We start from the raw sequence: 21,704 nt of genomic DNA on the forward strand, positions 1-21,704 counted from the left end.
CTACTGACTGGGCCTGGCCTTGGATCCCCTGGACTTTATCTGGATCCATGGAGAACCCTTGATCAGATATGATGTACCCTAGGAAGGGTAAGCGATTTTGCTCGAAGAGGCACTTATCTAACTTGCATAAAGGTGATTTTCTCTTAGACATTGGAGGATGATCCAAACATGATCTTGATGGGATTCAAGGTCTTTGGAAAAGATCAGGATGTCGACAAGATATACGACTACGAATAAGTACAGGAGGTCTCGGAGGATTTTGTTCATAAGGCATTGAAAGACCGCTGGGGCATTGTATAGCCCAAAGGGCGTCACTGTATATTCATAGTGACCATCCCTCAGGTTGAATGTGGTTTTCCAGATATCTTCAGGTTGGATGTGTACCAGATTGTACGCACCCCTCAGATCCAACTTGGTGAAGATCCGTGCCCCTTGAAGGCGGTCAAAGAGCTCACTGATAAGGGGCAGGGGATACTGGTCTTTTTGGGTTATGGCATTGAGCCCTCTGTAGTCAATATAAGGGCGTAATCTGCCGTCCTTTTTCTTGACAAAGAAAAAGCCTGCTCCAGTGGGAGAATCGGAGGGTCAAATGAAATCTTTTTCTAAGTTCTCTTTGATATACTCAGACATGGCTAGGGTTTCTGGATGAGACAATGCATAAGTTCTGCCCTTGGGAGGCGTCATGCTGAGAAGAAGTTCTATAGGGCAATTCAACTTGCGTAGCGGAGGCAAAGTGTCCGCCTTCCGCTTCGAGAAGACATCTTCGAACTCAGCATACTGGGTAGGCAAACCAGATAGGGTGGTAGACTTTAGGACAGAGACAGCTGGAGATACTTGATGTAGGCATGTCTTCTGGCATTTGGAACCCCACTGCACCAACTGCAGGGAATGCCAATTGAACTGGGGTTTGTGGACCATAGAAGGACATCTCCTCCTCGTGGAGAGTGCCCATGGTAAGACGGACAGCCACTGTTCGATGGGTGATGAACCCTGAAAGATGTTCTCCTTGAATGGAGGTGATCCAGAATCTCACATCTAATGGCTAGAGAAGAATGTTCAGAAGCTTGACAATGTTATCCATGATGAAGCTGCCACTTGCTCCTGTATCGACAAGAGCAGTGGTGGCGAAGGAGTGTGCCTCAATGCCCAGAGAGACTGGAAGCAGGAGTTGGGGGCCGGTGATAGTAGCGCCTAAGCTCAGGAACCCTGCTGGGCTCAGGCATTGCAGTTTTCTGGATGGACCGGGCAGGACTGTCGAAGATGTCCGGAAGCACCACAGTAAAGGCAAAGACCCTCCTTCCTCTGACGGAGACGTTCGGTCGGAGACAATCGCCCACGGTTCACCTCCATGGGTTCCACCACGGGAGGAGGTGGTGGTGATGGAGTCTTGGCTGGAGGACTCTGGATATGCATGGGAGGGGGTGTAGGAGAGCGGGAAGCCTTTAATTCTAGGTGCCTTTGCCGGAGTCGATGGTCGATCTTCCCAGTGAGGGAAATCAATACCTCTAGAGACGTGGGAGTCTCATGGATGAAGGGTTCATCTTTGAGAGCGCTGGAGAGTCCATCTAGGAAGATGGCTTGAGGAAAATCTTCTTGCCACCTGAGCTCAGTAGCCAGGGTCCTGAATTCCACTGTATACTCAGAGAGGGTCCGTGACCCTTGACGGAGGTGGAGTAGATTATGGCTGGCTACAGCTTGGCGGCCTGGGTCTCCAAAGGTCTGCTTAAAGAGAGCAACAAACTCGGATAGCTTGGAAAGCACGGGATCAGAGCATTCCCACAATGGAGAGGCCCAAGCAAGAACCTTCTCTTCTAGGCGGTAAAGGATGAAGGTCAATTTAGTGGTTTCCTATGGGAACAAGGAGGATTGCATTGCAAATTGCATGAAACATAGAAACATAGAAGTGACGGCAGAAGAAGACCAAATGTCCCATCCAGTCTGCCCAGCAAGCTTTCACATCTATTTGTTTTCATACTTATTTGTTACTCTGACCGCTGAGGTCAGGGCCCTTATTGGTAACTTTTTGGTTCCAATTCCCTTCCACCCCCACCATCGATGCAGACAGCAGTGCTGGAGCTGTATTCAAGTGAAGTATCCAGCTAATTGGTTTGGGGTAGTAACCGCTGTAATAAGCAAGCTACTCCTGTTTGTTTACCCTGCCTGTGCAATTCAGTCCTTGTTGGTTGTCTGAATATAAATCCTCTTTACTTCATTCCCCCTCTTTACTTCATCTCCCCCTGTTGTTGAAGCAGTGAGCTGCACTGGATGTGTATTCCAAGTGAAGTATCATGCTTTTTTTTTTTTTTTAATTCTTTATTTTCCTATTTTGAAAATTTTACCAAGAACATTACATTCTTATACAGAAAAATCAATGTCACTATTTAACCAATATCCATTAATTCAGGTATATAATCATATATCATATTATAAGACATCTAAATTATAAGAAAATATTTAAAGCAATTAGGGGCAGATCTGAGCAAACATATTAAGTAAACTACAATCACAAAAACATAGATAAACTCACTGAGTATAGCATCTATTACATTTGTTCACACCTAAACTGTGGGAGCTGTAATAGGGGTCCGAGCAGCTAGAAATGATCTCAATTGTATAGGATCAAGAAAAACATAATTTTCATTTAAATATCTAATGCAGGCCTTGCATGGGTATTTCAGAACAAAACGTGCTCCCAACTTTAGTGCTTCAGGACGAAGCCTAGGAAATTATTTTCTTCGCAACTGAGTGGGTTTAACCACATCAGGGTAAATCCAAATGGGGCTTCCATAAAAATGTACTTGTCGATTCCTAAAAAACAAGCGAAGCACATGGTTCCTTTCAGAAAGGAAAGCAAAGGAGACTAACATTGATCTCCGTACATTTATCTGAGCATCTGAAGACATTTCTAACAAATTAGTTACATCCAGTGATTGTTCTTGTTCTGGTATTTGTGTTCTCTGTTGTAAATAATATGCTTTTACCAGCACTGGCAAGGCATTCTCTGGTATTTTAAGAATCTGAATCATATAATTTTTAAACAATTCTATTGGAGAAATTAATCTGATTAAAGGAAAATTCAATATTCTAAGATTGTGTGCCCGTAAAGCATTTTCAACTGACTCTAACCTATTTGCTGTATTAGTTTCAGATACAATCAATTTTGTTTGCTTATTCTCAATTAGAACAAGTCTTTTTTCCACATCGTCAGTCTTTTTTGTATATGTTGTTATCAAATTGTTGTTTGCAGTCGCTTGTTTTTGTATCTCCACAGTTGTTGCTGAGAGTATTTTTATAGAGCTCTCTATGGAGCTTAGCATTGTCCAAATACCCTCAAGAGTCACTACATCAGGTTTAACTGTTAAAGGGGAAAGAGAGAGTAATCTCAAGCGTTCCATCCCCACTTCTTCCACAGTTCCCAAACTCCCCCTTGTACCTGGTATCGATGAAAGGGGGTTAATCTCTGAGGCCAGCGGAGAAGAAGCCATTGCAGGGCTCCCCATTTCACCTTCCTCACCTGGAGACGCCTCCTTCAGCTGTTGTTGTACGCTGGTGCACAAGGCTCCTAATCGCTGACTACCAGGGTTTTCCTCCAAGGCCATTAGCATGGCCGCTCCTGCTTCTACCGAAGTAGGGCCAGGTATCTCGCTGTCTCCAGGGTGAGCGGGCTTCCTCGGTGGTCCGGGGCTCAGAGTAGTATCAAAGGTCAAGGGGGAGGGCTCATGCTCCGAAGCAACTCCTCCAGCGACCGAGCCACCCGGATTAGTAGATGCTGCACCGACGAAAAAACCAGAGATTTGTGGCTGTCGGGGGTCTTCTGCAGGCGAGATGGCACTCTCACCCCTCAGTCGGCCCTTTCTTTTCGTATGCAGCATTTCTTCAAAGCGTAAGTAAGTTTACAGAGGAAAATACCGACAGCTTCCCTCTCCGGTGTTTCTCGCTGGAACTACTCAGCGGCCATCTTGCCCCCTGAAGTATCATGCTTAATTGATTCAGGGTAGTAGCTGCCATAACAAGCAAGCTACACCCATGCTTATTTGTTTACCCAGACTATGTAATTCATTCCTTGTTGGTTGATGCTGAATATAAATCATATTTTCTTCATTGTCTCTGCCGTTGAAGCAGATAGTTATGCTGGATGTGCACTGAATGTGAATTATCAGGCTTATTTGGTTTGGGGTAGTAACCGCCGTAACAAGCATTCCAAGTGAAGTATCAGGCTTAATTGATTCGGGGTAGTAACCACCGTAACAACCAAGCTACTCCCCTGCTTTTTTGTGGATGCAAATCCTTTTATCCACATTTCCTCTATGAAGCACTGGTTGAGGAAGCCACGACAGGAGCGTGGGTCCCCGTTGTATTGAGGAGGTGCAGGGAGCGCCAACGATGCTTTGGGTAGCATAGAGGCCAATAGACCCACGGGATTGGCCAGAGCTGTATCACGCAGCTGGGAATGAAGCTCTTCCACCAAAGAGGCTAGTGATTCCAAAGCCCTACAATGTTCTTGGACTGTGGCAGCCAAACCTGGTAGGGCCCTGGAGGCAGGAGACTCCGCCGAGTCCAAGGCCTTGGCAACCTGTTGTGCTTGGAGGTAGACCCTTGTCTTGGAACAATGTAGAATGGCTCCCTGGAGGAGACAGAGGCCAGGATGAACTTCACCACTGGAAGCCTGCGGTCCCCCCGGGTGGAGCCCGTAGGGACCCGGGTGGCTTGGACTTAGGTGGGCCTCACAGGGTCTCCCGGAGAGGTAGTAGAGAGGCGTGCCCACGAGCAGCAAGGGAGCGCGGTCGGTCACTAGGCTGTAGGTCTGGAGAACCAAGGAAGGCCAGTACAGCATAGGCGATGACAAGGCAAGGGACAAAGCCAGAATCAGGAGACGTCAATACCAGCCGGGGTCAGAATCTGAGGATCAGTCCGAGGAGTAGTCAATGAAGTCAGGTTCCAGAGGTCAAGTTCCAGAGGTCAGATGAGGTCAGGATCCAGGCAGCGAGCAGAATGGTCAAGGAACAGGCCAAGGTCAGTACCTGAGAGACAGTCCGAGGGTACTACCTGGGGAGACAGGACAGACAGAGAGTGGAACAGAAGGACGCTGGAACAGAAGGATGCTGGACTAGGCTGGAACAGTAGGACCCTGGAACAGTAGGACGCTGGAAGAAGGCTGGAACAAGACTGGAACAAGACTGTGAATGCAGAGGCAAACTAGTACACTTACAGTGCCAACCCGATTGCCAAGGCAAGGAAGTGCAGGCAGGGACTTCCTTATATTGTACGTTCAATCAGGATGCGCCGCGGAGCTAGGACCCACCCCTGGCCCTACAAGAGACCGGGCAGTCCGCGCGCATGCGTAGTGGCGTGGCCAATGCCACCGAGGACGCTGAATTCCGGCGTGAGGCCTAGTGCGCAGTGGAAGGCCCGGCGACCACTGCCGCGGGATGCCAAGGCTTGGAGGTGCTCGCGGCTGCCACTGGGGAGGCCGACCCGGGACCTGCAGAGGAGCTAGCGAGGTGAGCAGGCCTGTGCCCGGGCCGGGCGCGGAAGGAGTGCGCAACATTCATTTAGCCGGGGGGAAGTATAACTTCCCAGGCCCTTTGCTTGGACATGTCCATGGAAGCTTCAAACCAGATATTTCACCACTGCTTTTCATTGATGTGGAAAGGGGTCTTCAGGAGGAGATAAATAGACACCATGGAAAAGAAAGAAAAATACACTTTCCACTCAGTGTCCTATGATCCCAATGAAATAAAGTATTCTTTGAATCCAAATTGGTGTTCAACAAAAATTTACTTTAGCTTGAAAATCTAAATCCAGGCAATAATTTTAAAGATCAAAACAGCATAAGAAAAAAATCAGTATTAGTAAAGCCATTGTTTTCTTGTCAATTGCCACTTCTTGTAGTTCTTTTCTCTCTTGCACCAGCATCGATGTCCAACAATCCATCCCCTCAAAGGAGACATTTAGGGAGGAGGTTCTGAAAACGAAATTTAGGCTTTCAGGTAGAACAATGAAATCCAGAACTTCCAGAGTAGTATTCTCAGAAATGCTCCCTGTTATATGCACAGGACCCCAGAAGCAGGCACAGCTCCAGAGTTTCAATGCATGTATGAGAGGATGGAACAGGGAAGAAGGCTTTAGATTTATTAAGAACTGGGCAACATTCTGTGAAAAAGGGAGCTTATTCCAAAAAGATAGGCTCCACCTCAACCAAGGTGGAACCTGTCTTATGGAGCTAGCGTTCAAAAAGAAGACAGAGCAGTTTTTAAACTAAATCACGGGGAAAATCCACTAGCTGCTTAGGAGTGCATAATTTGCATTAAGGTATCTTCAAATGATACTGGTAGAATGGAAAATTTCTGATATCCCAATAGAGAGGTTGTGATAGTCACAGGTGCATTTAAATAGTACTAATTAATTCCCAGATTACCATTTCAACTGCTAGGTAAGTTGTGGGTACAATTTAAAAACTTACTTTGCTGTCTGAATGCAAATAGCAGAAGTCTTAAAAAAGACTGGAGAATTAGAATGTATAACACTAAACACAGATGTAGACATAATAGATACCTGAGAGACCTAGTGAAAAGAGGATAACCAATAAGACACTTTAATACCAGGGTACAAATTATATCAAAATTAAAGGCCAGGTCAAATTGGTAGAGAGATGGGGTTATATATGTTAAGTATGGCATAGAGTGAAATAGGATAAAAGCCCTGCACAAACAAAATGTAATGTGGAATCTCAATGGATAAAAATTCCATGTGTGATGAAGAAAAGTATAGTGGTGGGTGAGCAAATGATATGCTAACAAAAATTAGAGCAACTAACAAAAATTAGGCAGCACAATAAGAATGGGAAATTTCAATTACCCCAATATTGATTGCACAAATGTCTTATCGGGACATGCTAGGGAGGTAAAGTTTCATGAAGCACCTGGTTCTGGAACTGACAACAGAAGGGACTACTCTAGATCTAATCTTCACTGCGACACAGGATCTTATGCAAGAAATAATTATGGTGGACATTAAGGAAAACTACTGTAATAGCATTTGTCTTTGAAAAAGGAGACTATAATAAAATGAGAACTTACTAAAAGGAGTGGTTGCAAAGGTTACAAGTTTTCATGGAGTGTAGATGCTGTTTAAAAACACTAACTTGGAAGTCAAAATTAAATGAGTTGATATTCAAACTCCATTTAGATGGATAATTAAAAGTTACCCATCTAAATGGCAAAACCGACATATTCAGCCACTTATCCGGCTAAATTCTAGCCAGATAACTAGTTATCCAACAGAAGTTAGCTGGATAAGTGGGGGCCATTCTGGGGCCATTCCGGGGAGGAGCAATGTTAGCTGGATAAGTTATCCAGCTAACTCTTTTTGGGCCACAGACCTGTCCTAAAGAGAGCCAGAAAAACATATCTAATTGGCAGATGAAATTTAATGTGGACAAATGAAAAGTGATACATTTAGGAATGGATAATCCAAACTATAGGCACAAAATGCTGGGTTCCATATTAGGCATCACCACCCAGGAAAAGGATCTTGGAATCATTTAAGTGAATTTTAAAAGCCCAACACAAGCCGAAATTAGGGGATGCATGAATATGTCAGGCCAGCACGTGCAGAGCAGATTTTAAAAGCCGCCCGATTTGCACGTATCTCCCACAGTGCATACCTATTGAAACTTCTCAAAAAGGGATGGAGCATGGACATGGTCTGGGCAGTACATGGGCAGTTCGAGACTTTAACCAGATATTTGTACATAAATACTTTCACGATCCAGCCACACCAAGGTCCCCTGTCACGTAAATTTATTTCTACTCTGGATGGCATGTAAGTACAAGAAAATATAAAGAGCCATTTCAAAGGGATGTTAAAGGTCTGGGGTAACTGGGGTGTGTGTACAGGCTATCAAATCAAGGGGGTTGGAAGGACCTAGTTGGTAACTGGGTGAACTGGGGAGGAACTGGTAAAATAGGCAATAGCATCGGCACATACCCCTTTTAAAATTTCCTCACTTATGCGGTAGAAGTGGCTTTTACGCACATAGGTGCATGTCCACTTAAAATTGGGTGCACTTGTATACGCAGCCAGGCTATTTTATAACATGTATATAGAAATGAAACATAGAAACATAGAAATGACGGCAGAAGAAGACCAAACGGCCCATCCAGTCTGCCCAGCAAGCTTCACACTTTTTCTTTCTCATAATTATCTGTTTCTCTTGGCTCTTAGTAACCTTTTGGTTCTATTTCCCTTCCACCCCCACCATTAATGTAGAGAGCAGTGTTGGAACTGCATCTAAGTGAAATATCTAGCTTAATTAGTTAGGGGTAGTAACCACCACAATAAGCAAGCTACCCTCATGCTTATTTGTTTACCCAGACTATGTAATTCAGTCCTTGTTGGTTGTTGTCTGTATATAGATCCACTTTTCTTCATCCCCCCTGCCGTTGAAACAGAGAGCTATGCTGGATATGCGTGAAGTATTGGTCTTTCTCCCCTGTCGTTGAAGCAGAGAGCTATGTTGGATATGCGTGAAGTATCGGTCTTTCTCCCCTGCCGTTGCAGCAGAGAGCTATGCTGGATATGCATGCGTATACCTGCAAATATTATAAAATGGCCGCCTGCTGACGAACGCGTGCATATGTGCATCCACATGCCAGTTTAAAAGTTATTGTCATTGCGCACAGTACTTTGAAATCTTTGGCCCAATGTGCAGCGGCAGTCAAAAATGCAAATAGAATGTTAGGTATGATTAGAAAAGAAATGGAAATTAAAACAGAGGATATCATAATGCCTCTGTATCACTCTATGGTGTGACTGTACATGGTGCAGTTCTGGTCATCTCATCTTAAAAAAGATATGGCAGAACTAGGAAAGGCTCAAAAAGTCCAAAAAATAAATTGTTTCTATAATAAAGCCACAGCATCAAACACAGAGCATTTAAATTCAATAACCTGTCTCTTGCCATGCAGTGGGCTACAGGCGGTGTCAGAAATAACATCAACTCATTAATCAGTGCTGTAAAAAAATTTTGAGCATAGTGTATTTGTTTTTGCCTATCAGCAAATGATTGATGAGTTGGTGTTATTCTGACACCGTCTGTAGCCCATTGCGTGGCAAGAGACAGGTTATTGAATTTAAACACTCGGTGTCTGATGCTGTGGCTTTATTATAGAAACAATTCATTTTTTGGACTTTTTGAGCCTCTCTTTAAGTTTTGGTTAAATTAATTGCAAGATTCTATGTTTATGTTATACTTTTTCTTGTTTACTATCTATTGACAAATAATAGAAGAAGTCGCTCCTTTTTCTATATAAGTATAACTAAAAAAGGTACAGAGAAGGGTGACCAAAATGATAAAGGGGAATAAAACAGATTCCCATGTTGAGACCGCACCTTGAATACTGTGTACAATTCTGGTCACCGCATCTCAAAAAAGATATAGTTGCAATGGTAAAGGTACAGAGAAGGGCGACCAAAATAATAAGGGGAATGGAACAGCTCCCCTATGAGGAAGACTAAAGAGGTTAGGACTGTTCAGCTTGGAGAAGAGACGGCTGAGGGGGGATATAATAGAGGTCTTTAAAATCATGAGAGGTCTAGAATGGATAAATTTGAATCGGTTATTTACTCTATCGGATAATAGAAGGACTGGGGACAGTCCATGAAGTTAGCATGTGGCACATTTAAAACTAATCGGAGAAAGTTCTTTTTCATTCAATGCACAATTAAACTCTGGAATTTGTTGCCAGAGGATGTGGTTAGTGCAGTTAGTGTAGCTGGGTTTAAAAAAGGATTGGATAAGTTCTTGGAGAAGTCCATCACCTGCTATTAATTAAGTTGACTTAGAGAATAGCCACTGCTATTACTAGCAACAGTAGCATGGGATAGACTTAGGGGTAAATTTTAAAAAAATTGTGCATGCACGTCCATGTGCATGCGCTACCCGGTGCGCACATATGGACACGTGATTTTATAACATGTGTGCACTGGCTCGTGCCTGTTATAAAATGCCAGCTCGGCACTCGCAAGGGGGGGAAGATATATGCATTTACACACAGCGACACATCGGGGTCTTCCCCAATTCCCTCCCAGTCCACTCCAATTAAAGAGCAGACTGGGAGGGAATTTCCCAACCCTCTAGCCTGACCTCCCTTCCTCTTCCCCTATCCTGCCCTCCCCCAATCCCTATCCTAAATCCCCCCAAAATCTTTAACTTACCTTTTGCTCCTGCTTCTGAGCAGGAGCAAGTTGTGCGCAACGGCTCCTTGCTGGCACGTGATCCCGTGGCACAGCGGCAAATTGCTGCTGTGCGGGGTGCCTCTAGCCATGCCCCACCCCACCCCCCACACCGCCCCTTTCACTTACTCCGGGACTTACACGCATGGCTGGGCCCTTTGAAAATTGGCCCAGCGCATGTGAGGCCCTGCCACGCGCATAAATCGATTTAAAATCCGGCCCTTAGTTTTTGGGTACTTGCCAGGTTCTTATGGCCTGGATTGGCCACTGTTGGAAACAGGATGCTGGGCTTGATGGACCCTTGGTTCTTATGAAGTGCTAAATAGGCTCGGGCTCTTCAGCCTGGGGAAGAGTAAGCTGACAGGAGATATGATAGAGATCTATAAAATCTTGAATGGGTTAGAACTTGTAAACAGGAAATGGTTGTTTTCCTTTTCAAAGAGGACTAAGACTAGGGGACACTCTATGAAGATAACAGGGTGCATATTACAAATCAGAGAAACAAATCTGAGCACAATTAAACTGTGCAATTTGTTACCAGAGAATATAGTGAAAGCAGTTAGCTTAGCTGTGTTTAAAAAGGATTTAGACAAGTTGCTTTAGGAAAAATCCATAAACTATCATAAGCTGTGTGAATTTAGGAAAGCTGATGATTATCTCTGGTTATGAACAAGAAGGATTGGATCTATTCTTTGGATCCTGCAGGGTACTTGTGATCTGGATTGGTCACTGTTGGAGGTTGCTGGGCTTAATGGACCTTTAGTCTGACCCAGTACGGCATTTTTTATTATCTTAATTAAGCAAAAAGAAATGAAATAAACTTCAAAAGAAAATGAATTAAATACAATAAAATGAAACAAAACAAAACAAATGGTTTTTTGTGCACATTTTTCCAAATTCTGCTTGTATTATTATATCTATGTTTTGAGATATTTTCTTGCATAAAAATATTGCACAGTGCTATTTTATATATGTATGTTGATTGCTCACAATTCATCTGTTGGTAGAGTTAGTATAAAACTGGTACATATGTTCACTAGTCCCATGAAACATCTCACCTCTGTATTTGTTGCGAGCAATGTGAGCGTGAGCCCCTCTTGCCATGGCACAATTGACACAACCTCAGGAGCAGAGCCCTAAGTTTTGTGCCAACGGTGGGTGAACAAGTCTTTGCATGGGCAAGGCTATAACAAGGTCCAAATGAGCAAGCTAAAACTGGAAACCAGCAAGATTGAAAGACCAAGAAAGGCTGAAACTGGCAACAGGCTTGGATGAAGGTTGAAGCTGAAGGCAGACATTGAGCAGGTCTAAAGCTGAAGATGGACATGGATCAAGGCTGAAGCTGAAGAAAGATGTGGAGCAAGGCTGAAGATAAAGCAGGTTTTGCTAGAACCAGGCAAGGGACTTGCTTGCTGAGGCAATGCTGGAGTGTTGAAGGTGCCATTTTATAGGGCAAGAGGCTGTGACATCATCCAAGGGCACCACAGGCTTTTCCCACTGTGAGCCTTTTAAATGAATTGACTTTGAGAACACATGCTCCTAGGGAAGGATCTGGAGACAGGGATTCTGGAAGCATCCTGACACGTCATGGTGCTTGGAAGTGTCCCACCATGGTAAGGTAAGGTCTACTGACCTTGATGTAAGCACAGCCACTCATGGGGCCATCCCATGAGCAGTAAGTGTAACAGTACCCTCTTCTCTAAGCCCCCCTTCCCCAAGTCTCTTGTCTTCAGTTTCTGGGGAAACATTGAAAGTACATTTTTACCATCATAGAACTGTTATTGTTTGTAAGGTTTTGGGTGGACCCTTGGACACTGTGGCTGCTGACCACACCCACGGGGGGAAGTCCCGTGAGGGGCCACAGGTCAGGCTCAGCGTAGGACACGCAATACAAATAGATCTTTTATTAACAGTATTGAGGAGCCACCAGAGGTGGCAGTAGTGAGCAGAGATGAAGCCCGACTGGGCTAGTAGTCCCTCAGGGCACTGGAACAGTGATCCCACAATGTTTGTGCTGTAGTGAGAGAAACTGAGATAGTGAGTACAATGAAGTATATGCAGGGTTCTGGACTAGAGATTCGTTGGTTGAGTACTCGCACGGTGGTTTCTCTCGGTCGGAATCACAGGAGCTGGAGTAGAGGCAGGCCCTCGAAGAGCGAGTACCTGGTTCCAGGGAACAGCTCTGAGAGAAGTAGATAGTAACTCACTGATGGTGTAGGCAGCGGTATCTTCCAGGCAGAAGTGAAGTCCAGGCAGTGAGTCCGGGAACATGGGCCCTCGAGAAGCGAGTACCGGTTCCATACAGCGACCTGAAAGAGAAGAGAGAGGCCCCCGAGGAGCGGGTATCCCAAATAGAGTAAGTCCAATAACGGAGAGGCAGAGTAGCTATGTACGGAGAGTGAATCCCATCCGTAAGGAGTTCACCAGTACGAATACCTGCTGCTAACTCGATTAGCTAGCAGTAGTGTAGGCCTTTTGTATCCGGGATGTGTGACGTCATCACAGGGGGACGCCCCTGAGGTTCACGCCAAAGAAAGTATTTGAAGCAGGACTGCACGGCGCGTGTGCCCTAAGGCAGTTGAACAGCATGGTGGGAGGCAGCGCCCAAGCCGGACCGGGGACGCCGGAGAGGATGACAGGTAGACGTCGCGGCAGCCAAACATCCGTCAATCGTGGGAGGAGTTGCCAGAGAGGTAAGGAGAGCAGAGTGGAGACATCGGACAGCGACAGTCGTAACAGGAACTTGGGAGTTTCAACATGATGTCCGGGGATTCTACGAATTTGGGATTGAATTGAAGCAACATTCGCGGATTGGTCTTGTTTTACAGATGATAATCCTTTAGAGGGTCAAAAACATGACTTTTTGGTTCCAAAACCATTATGTTGAATGGGGACAGCCTCTGCTATCTTGGCAGTATCTCTACTCCATCATGATGGACTTCAAAGGTTTGGAGTAGTCATTAAAGTTGTAAGATGCTAGAGCTCCTGGACATGCCTCATATCATAGGCTAGAACAGGATGTATATTGGAGCACCAGATCCGGTACTTTGGGCAAGTTGGTCTGGGACGGAGTACCCGAAGATAAGGAGGAGGCAGCAGAATGCTCCTGGCAGGATAGACCCCAGTGGACAGTTGATGGAGTCTGAAGCAGTGCAATCCAAGTATAAGAGGATTGGATGCCTTAGGTATCACATAGAACTGAAGGTTTTCTTGGTGAGACCCTATCTGCATAGTGATAGGGAAAGTGGCCACAGTCATATGACTGGGTAAAGGTTCTCCGTAGATGGAAGAGATAACACAAGGCATGGATAAGCTGGTAGTTGGACAGCAACATTGGCATAACAGCAAGTCCTGGATAAATTTGGCCCCAGCTCCGGAATCAATTAAGGTTTTGGTTCAAAGTAAGTGTTTTCCGAAGGTGAAGGACACCGATACCATCAATTGTAGAGGGGAAGCAGAATAGTGAAAAACTGCCCTCCCAACTAGATTTCTTTTTAAGGAGCTTTCCAGTTTCAAAGGACACCAACTGACAAAATGTCCCTGTGCCGTGCAGTAGAGGCAGAGATTATGTAGTTTTCACTTTTGTTTTTCATCTACCGAGAGTCAGGTGTTACCTAATTGCATGGGTTCTTTGAAAGCAAGGACTCTCACAGCCACTGGAATGCATTCTGGGAGGTTTATGGACTTGGGAACCATGGGAGTGGTTCGATGGGAGGTCTTCCTCTCTCAATCTTGTTCCTGGAATCTCAGATCTATTTGAATAGCCAAGGTAATAAGTGCTACTAGGGACAGGGGATGTTCCTCATCTGTTAGTTCATCTTTTATTCTCATGGATAATCCTTGCCCAAAAATGGAAGTTTGGCTATCTTCACCCCAGCCAAGTTCAGAAGCCAAGATATGAAATTCCACTGCATACTTACCAACTGAGCAAGTGCCTTGATGAATACAAAGAAACTCTGTGACAGCGGGCAAGACGTGCCTGGGTTGTTAAAAAATCAGGTGAAATTGTTGTGTGAAGTTGTTGTGGGAAGCTATCCAAATTCCTAAGAAGTAAGTTATCTTGTTCCCACAAGGGAGAAGCCCAGACAAGAGTGGGACTATCCATCAGGGAAAGGATATAAGTAATCTTGATACGATCAGAAAAAATATGAGCTGGCTGTAAATCAAAATGCATCTTGCAAACATTGAGGAACCCTCTGAACTCCTTAGGGTCACAGTAATACCTTGGAGGTGATGGGAGTTGTATCATGAATTCCACAGTTTGGATGGGTGCTGGTGTAGGGTTCATCAGAGCTGGTGTTTAAGTTAAGGCTGGACGTTGGGCTTGTATCATATCTAAGCACTGAGACAAGGTCTGTAATTGCCCATTTACTTGATCAAGTTGATGCTGGGCCTGTTGCATAAACCTGTTCAGGAGACTATTTACTTCAGTTTTTTGTTCCTGCATCTTGGTGGCCAGTGCAGCAATGGCCCATCATGGGGATGCGTTCACCGAGCTCATAGCCTCAGCAACCTGTTGTGAGTGATGTGAGTGTGAGCCTTAAGTTTTGTGCCAATGGTGGGTGAACAAGTCTTTGCATGGGCCAGGCTATGACAAGGTCCAAAAAAGCAAGTTTAGGCTGGAAACTAGACAAGGCTGAAAGATCAGGCAAGGCTGAAGCTGATGACAGCTTTGGATGAAGGTTGAAGCTGAAGATAGATGTGGAGCAGGGCTAAAGCTGAAGATGGACATGAAGCAAGGCCAAAGTTGAAAGCGGACGTGGAGCAAGGCTGAAGCCGAAGACGAACGTGGAGCAAGGCTGAAGACGAAGACGGACGTGGAGCAAGGCTGAAGCTGAAGATAGATGTGGAGCAAGGCTGAAGATAAAGCAGGCTTTGATAGAAGCAGGCAAGAGACCTGTTTGCTGAGGCAATGCTGGAGAATTGAAGGAGCCATATTATAGGGTGAGAGGCTGTAATGTCATCCAAGGGAGCCATAGGCTTTTCCCACCATGGGCTCTTAAAATAAATTGATTTTGGGCTCTCGTGCACATAGGGAAGGATCTGGAGATGGCGATTCTGGCGGTGTCCTGCTGCATCAGGGTGGCCTTGAGATAAGCACAGCTGCTCGCTGAGCCATCCCACAAATGATAAGTGTAACAGTATTGATTTCAAGCCTTCTAGAATATCTTATGTCCTGACGTCCCCTTGTCTTCGGATGTCCTGACATCTCCGTCTTCTGATGTCTTTGTCTGTCATGCTCCAGACGCCCTTGAGGTCCTCTTCTCTAGTGGTCCCTGATGTCCAGATGCTATAGATGTCCCGACACCTAGATCTCCTGATGTCCCGAGGTACCGGTGTCCTTCATATCCTATGTTCTATGTTCCAACCCTGATGTTCCAAGTCTTGCTCCTGATATCCTTGTCTGATCCTGATCCTGAAGTACTGTCAGTCCTTAAGTTCTGGGTTCAGCTCACTCGCCCCGGACCTCTTCTGAATTTCCTGGGAGTAAATCCGTTTCTATCCAGTGTCTGAGTTTGGTGGCTGAAGCCTTCTTCTGGCAGGATCTGTCTTCGAGCACTGCCTAGATTCCTCCTAGTTCCTGAGTCTGTCTTCGTCTGAGTATCCCAAGTCCTTATCCTCTCCTGAGTCTTTCCAAGTTCCAAATCCTCATTGGAGTATCTGGAATCTTCGCCTGACTCTCTAGAATTCACTTCTGATCTTTACCTACGTCTGAGCGTCTTGTGTCTGAGTTCCAAGCCATCTCACGTCCTCGTCTCATCTGAGCTCCCAAATACCAAGTGTCCTCGTCTCATCTGAATCTCTAACTACCAAGCGTCCTCGTCTCATCTGAGTTTTCAAGCATCCTCGTCTCGTCTGAGTCCCAAGCTCCACGTGTCTTCATTTCATCTGAGCCTCTGAGCTTCCTCGCCTTCTTCAAGCAGTCAGATTAGTCTAAGGCCGAGTTCTCGTCTTGTTCCAAGCTTCAGTACCTTTGCCTGTCCTCGACCTCTGTCCATCCTGCCGCATCTGCCGCTACCCATTGGTAGATCCAAAAGAGCTATCGAGTGGCCAGAGGGCTACCCCAGAGACCAGCATTGCATTGTTGGTTCTCTACCGGTGCATGCAGGTTCGGCAGAGTTTAGAGCGGTGGTCAGCCTGCTCCTTCCATGCTGGGACACGTCTTGCCTGCCGCTATGTTTCCACAGAGCTTCTCTCTGCAGTCGTGTCGTGGTCCATGGGCACACATCTCCCCGGAATCGGGAGCGCTCCCTAGTGCTCCCTCCCACAAATTCCAACATATTTGTGATCTGCTGGATAAGCTTTAGTATATCTTTGGTTGCAAAACTTATAATTCCTATTTGTCATAAAGTTTTCTTTGTGATTTTGAAGCCATCCATTGCTCCTACCATGTGACAGGGGCCGACCAATGGCACCAGTAGCCCCTGTGACATAGTAAGGTCAAAGGCTATTGGCGCCATTTTGAATACTGGCAGCCGAGGGCTTGAGTGCAGGAGATGGCTCCTGGACCACCCGCTGGACCACCAGGGAGTTTTGCTAAGTCTTGGGGGGGGGTGTCAGGAGGGTGGGGGTTTGTTTAAATTTGCTCCTTTAGACGGCCAAATAATTCGGCGAAGATTCATTGTATTCGTGGGGAATCGCGATACGTTTCGCTTCCCCACAAATACAATGAATATGGCCCTATACGTTGCAGATTACCAATACGTAGGAAACGAATGCACACCCCTAATCAATTCAGAGAGTAGGGTGTTTCCCCCCCTCTCCCCCTGGTGTCCCGAAGGCTGCATCAAAGGATCGTTTTGCTCTGGTGCTTAGTTAACAGCATGGGTGAAAAGAAGTATTAAGACTTTTGAAAAAAAAGCTCAAGAGACTTGAAGATTTTTCTATTTGTATTACAGTTTAACAGTTTTTGACCTAGTTTGACATTTTTGTACTTGGTGATCTTTTTCCATCTGACCAGCTTGAACCTGGAGCTACACTCATTGGTGAGGATATGTTTTCCATTGATGAAGGTGCATGAGATAGGTGAGAGATGAGAAGAACTACAATTGACAAGGAAACCATATTTTTCATTGTGTTGATTTGTTTGATGCTGGTTTTGATTTTTGTGATTTTGGCCTGGATACTTTACTTTAAGTTGGTGTAAGCAGATTATTTTGATCATCACTTTTGTACTCCATTTGATCTTGTCCCTTTGTATCCAGTGTTTTGGCTAAATGGATGAACACTGGTTAGTATCTGATTTTCTGCCCATTTTACTAATTTTGGCTTCCTTGCTATTATTATGGACAATCTTGCACCTCTTGGAGATCTTTGCGCTAGAGTGTGACTCCATGACTGTAATAGTGACTGACCATGCCAGGAACCTAGGAGAGTAAATTCTTCTTCCCATTCGGACTTGGACCCAGACCCGTAGTACCCCTAGTTGCAGCTAATTGCCCAGAGGACTGGCTACACTGACATAACAGGGTTGATTTTCAAAGCCATTAATGTGCATAAAACCTGGTTTTATGATTATAAATGGCTTTTACATAATAGACTAAGGATTTGTCCACATAAAAGTATATACATAACCTGGTTATGCCTGTAGTTTTATGCAAATTGCAGAGAGCTGTTATGGGCACAACTGAGATGGATTTGTAACTTATGTGCATACTTTTTTATTTTAAAAAGTATGGGGTAGATTTAAACATAGCGCGTGAGTCCATGTGCGCACGGGACCCAGGGCGTGCACATAGATGCACATATCTTATAACTTGTGCACGTGGCTGCATGTGCATTATAAAATACGAGGAGGTTAAAGGCACCTGCGAAGGGCCGTAAACATCTCGAGCTGGGTGTCGCGCGCCTAAGGAGTGCGACCAAGGGGCATGCCCCTTGGTTTTGCCCCTTAGTTTTTCCCCTGTAGTTTGTCCAGTTTTATACCCAGTTGCTACCCCTTTACTTTTAATTAGCTGACATTCTACTTTTGATCTTAATCATGGAAATCTTACATATACCCACTATTATTTCCCTCCATAGATCAAAACTGACTCCAAGAAAATCACTTCTTTCAGGAAAACCAAGAGAACTGATCACGGTTCCATTAATTATTAACTCAATAAGATTTGATATTTCCATGTTATCTCTTATGTTGGTCAATGCACAGTCCTTGGTAAAAAAAACAAACCCTCTTGTACTTTCTGATCGGCTGTTAGAAAAAAAGCCTGATCTATGCGGGATAACCGAAACATGGTTTAAATCTTCTGATGCTGTTCTCATAAACCAATTACCTAAATATCTTTATGATTTTCCTCTTGCATCAAGGACTAATAAAAGAGGGGGTGGTTTAATGATTCTCTCCAAAAAGGAATTACAGCTGAGATCCCAACAGGTTAATATCCCCAATCATTTTGAAATTCTTTTTCTTAAAGCCCCTCGATTCCAAATTTGTTTAATTTATGCCCTGCCAGGACTATTAGAGTCAAATGTCTCGCCTTTAATTGAATTCTTTGTACAACAGTTAGATCCTGATTTACCTACAATTATTTTTGGCGATTTTAACTTGCATGTTGATACCGATCCTTTATCACATAATTGTGAAACCTTTCTTAATACCATGGATGCCTTAGGTTTTCAGCAATTAATCAATCTTCCCATGCATAGGGCTGGTCACACACTAGATCTCATATTCTTTAATTCACATATTGAAAATTTCACTTCCCCAATGATTACAACAATTCCTTGGTCTGATCACCGACTTAGGGCCTCATTTTCTAAAGTATCGCAGGCCTGCGATACTTTAGAAAATCGTACTAACGGGGGGGCGGGGGCCGAAGCGGGGGGTGGGGTGGGGCGGTCCGGCAGCGATCGCACCACCGCGGTGCGATCGCTGCCAGCATCGCGCCCAATAACTACACCATAGAAGGTGTAGTTATTGGGCGCGAAATAGCCAGCGAAAAGGGCCTTACCTTTCCACACTGCGCGCCGTCCTCGCGGAGTCAGCCCCGGTGATGCCCCCGACTCCTCCTCTTCTGGGGCCAACTCCGCCCCGATTTCAGTAGCACAGGCCTGCGTGACTTTCGCTAGCTATCGCAGGCTTGCGCTAACAGCTAACAGCGCAAGCCTGCGATAGCTTTGGAAAATGAGGCCCTTAGTTCTATTAATCTCAAAATTAAACATCCAAGTGGCTCAACATTTCTAAATAAAAAAACATAGAAATCAGAAAATCTTGCAAGTTAGATGATCTGATCACTTCCCTAAAGCCTTGGAAAAATTAAATCTAACAAATACTGATCTGGCCATACAAACATAATATACCCTTAATAAAGATATAGTTAACACCTGCTGCCCCAATGTCAAGAAAGAAATTGTCATTACTAATAAACAAAAATCACCATGGTACACCTCAGAATTAAAACAAATGAAGTGTGCTTTGAGAAAAGCGGAAAAGAAATGGAGAAGGAACCCCTCAACCCTCTTGCTGAGTAATTATAAAATCTGCTTCATAAATATAATTCACTGACAAAAAAAAAAAGACTTTTTTGCTAAAAAAAAAAATATATATAACTATCAGTATAATTCAAAAGCATTGTTTTCATATGTAGCTGACCTTATCAGACCTGTAGGGGATCTTAATTTTTAAGAAATGAATACTGAAAAATGTAATAATATCACACTCTTTTTTAATGATAAAACCCTCAAACTAGTCAATAATACTAATACAAACAATCCAAGTCAAATCGTGCTCCCTACTAGTCCTGACATTGAATGGACCACTTTTGAAACCATCACCTCAACTGAAATTTATAACATTATAAAAACTCTCAACCCTGCAATGCACCCTACTGATCGTGTCCCCATTAAACTGCTAAAAACAATTCCTAACATTATTTCTAAACCAATAGCTGATATTGTCAATCTTTCTCTAACTGAAGGCTCCATCCCTAAACAACTTAAGTGTGCAATAGTCAAACCAATTCTAAAGAGACCACAATTAGATCCTTCTGAATTCTCTAACCTTAGGCCTATAACGAATCTACCTTGTCTAGCTAAAATACTTGAAAAGGTTGTGAACAATCAAATTGCAGAACATTTAGAAAAGCACAACCTTCTCTTTTCTGCTCAACATGGATTTAGAAGATACTACAGCACAGAAACTTTATTAGTCGCCCTACATGATACCATTTTGAGAGGTACAGATAATGGACAAACTTATTTTCTGATGATGTTGGACATTTCTTCAGCGTTCGACACAGTGAATCATTCAACCTTATTAGACAGACTGAAAGAAATAAGCCTACAAGAATTGACTTTATGCTGGTTCAAATCCTACCTGGAAAATAGATCATACAAAATTAGGATAAACAATGCTGAATCTGATCTTTTTAACCTTCCTTATGGCATATCTCAAGGTTCCTCACTTTCCACTACTCTTTTTAATATTTATATGTTTCCACTTTGCAAGCTTTTATCTGGTCTTAATCTTACTTATTTTTTCTATGCGGACAATGTGCAGATTTTAATACCTATTGAACATTCTATAGCCTCCACTTTAAAACTTTGGGACATTTATCTAGTTGCCATTAAAAAAGTATTAATTCAAATGAATCTTTCGCTCAATGCCAAAAAAACAGAAATCTTATACATCTGCCCAAAATTACTATATTTTTGCACTATAAGATGCACCTGACCATAAGACGCACCTAGGATTTAGAGGAGGAAAATAAGAAAAAAAAAATTCTGTCCCCATGAGGAGCTCCCCCCTGGTGGCTGTCCATGGGATGTTTTTTTTATTTTGTTTTTTTTATAGTAAGGCAGAGAACATCCACACAGGTACTCACATTCACTGGTTTTCTCTCCCTCACATACATACATAGGCTCTTTCACACTCACTAGCTTTCTCCCCCACTCAACTCACTGGCTCTCCCTCACATATACACATATCAACAGACAATCACACACTCAGACTCTCTCCCTCATACACACAGCTCTCTCACACCAGTTATTTTAAACTTTCATGACTACTCCAAAGTTCAATAATAAATAGGGCTATATTACATTGATTAGGAGAGCAATTTGCTCCTAATATTTCAACAGGTAGCCACTTAATCAGCACAGGCAGTAATTCTATTTGCTTTTCATTAATTTCGGCTGTCAAACTGCTAATCAGTTCTGAAAAGCCACATTGCTTCATATGCAAGAAACATTTTATCAGAAATCACTGAACCACACAAAGAACTGAAAAAGCAAAGGTCTGTGTCATATATTCTCCATCCCAGGCAGTATACCACCCCCATGACCCTCCAATACATCCAAACAAATGAGAAGGAAATGGCCTGCACCAACCACAAACCCCAATGCCATGTATCGTCCTCCGCCGGCAGAGCCCGAGCTCCCCGCTGGTCCGCAGTTCCTGGGGTGCATCTCTCTGCATGTGCTATGGAGGCCCCTCCAGTTCAAACAGCTCCCTGCCGGTCTGCTGTTCC

Source organism: Rhinatrema bivittatum, chromosome 1, assembly GCF_901001135.1.
Source record: "Rhinatrema bivittatum chromosome 1, aRhiBiv1.1, whole genome shotgun sequence".
Taxonomy (NCBI): Eukaryota; Metazoa; Chordata; class Amphibia; order Gymnophiona; family Rhinatrematidae; genus Rhinatrema; species Rhinatrema bivittatum.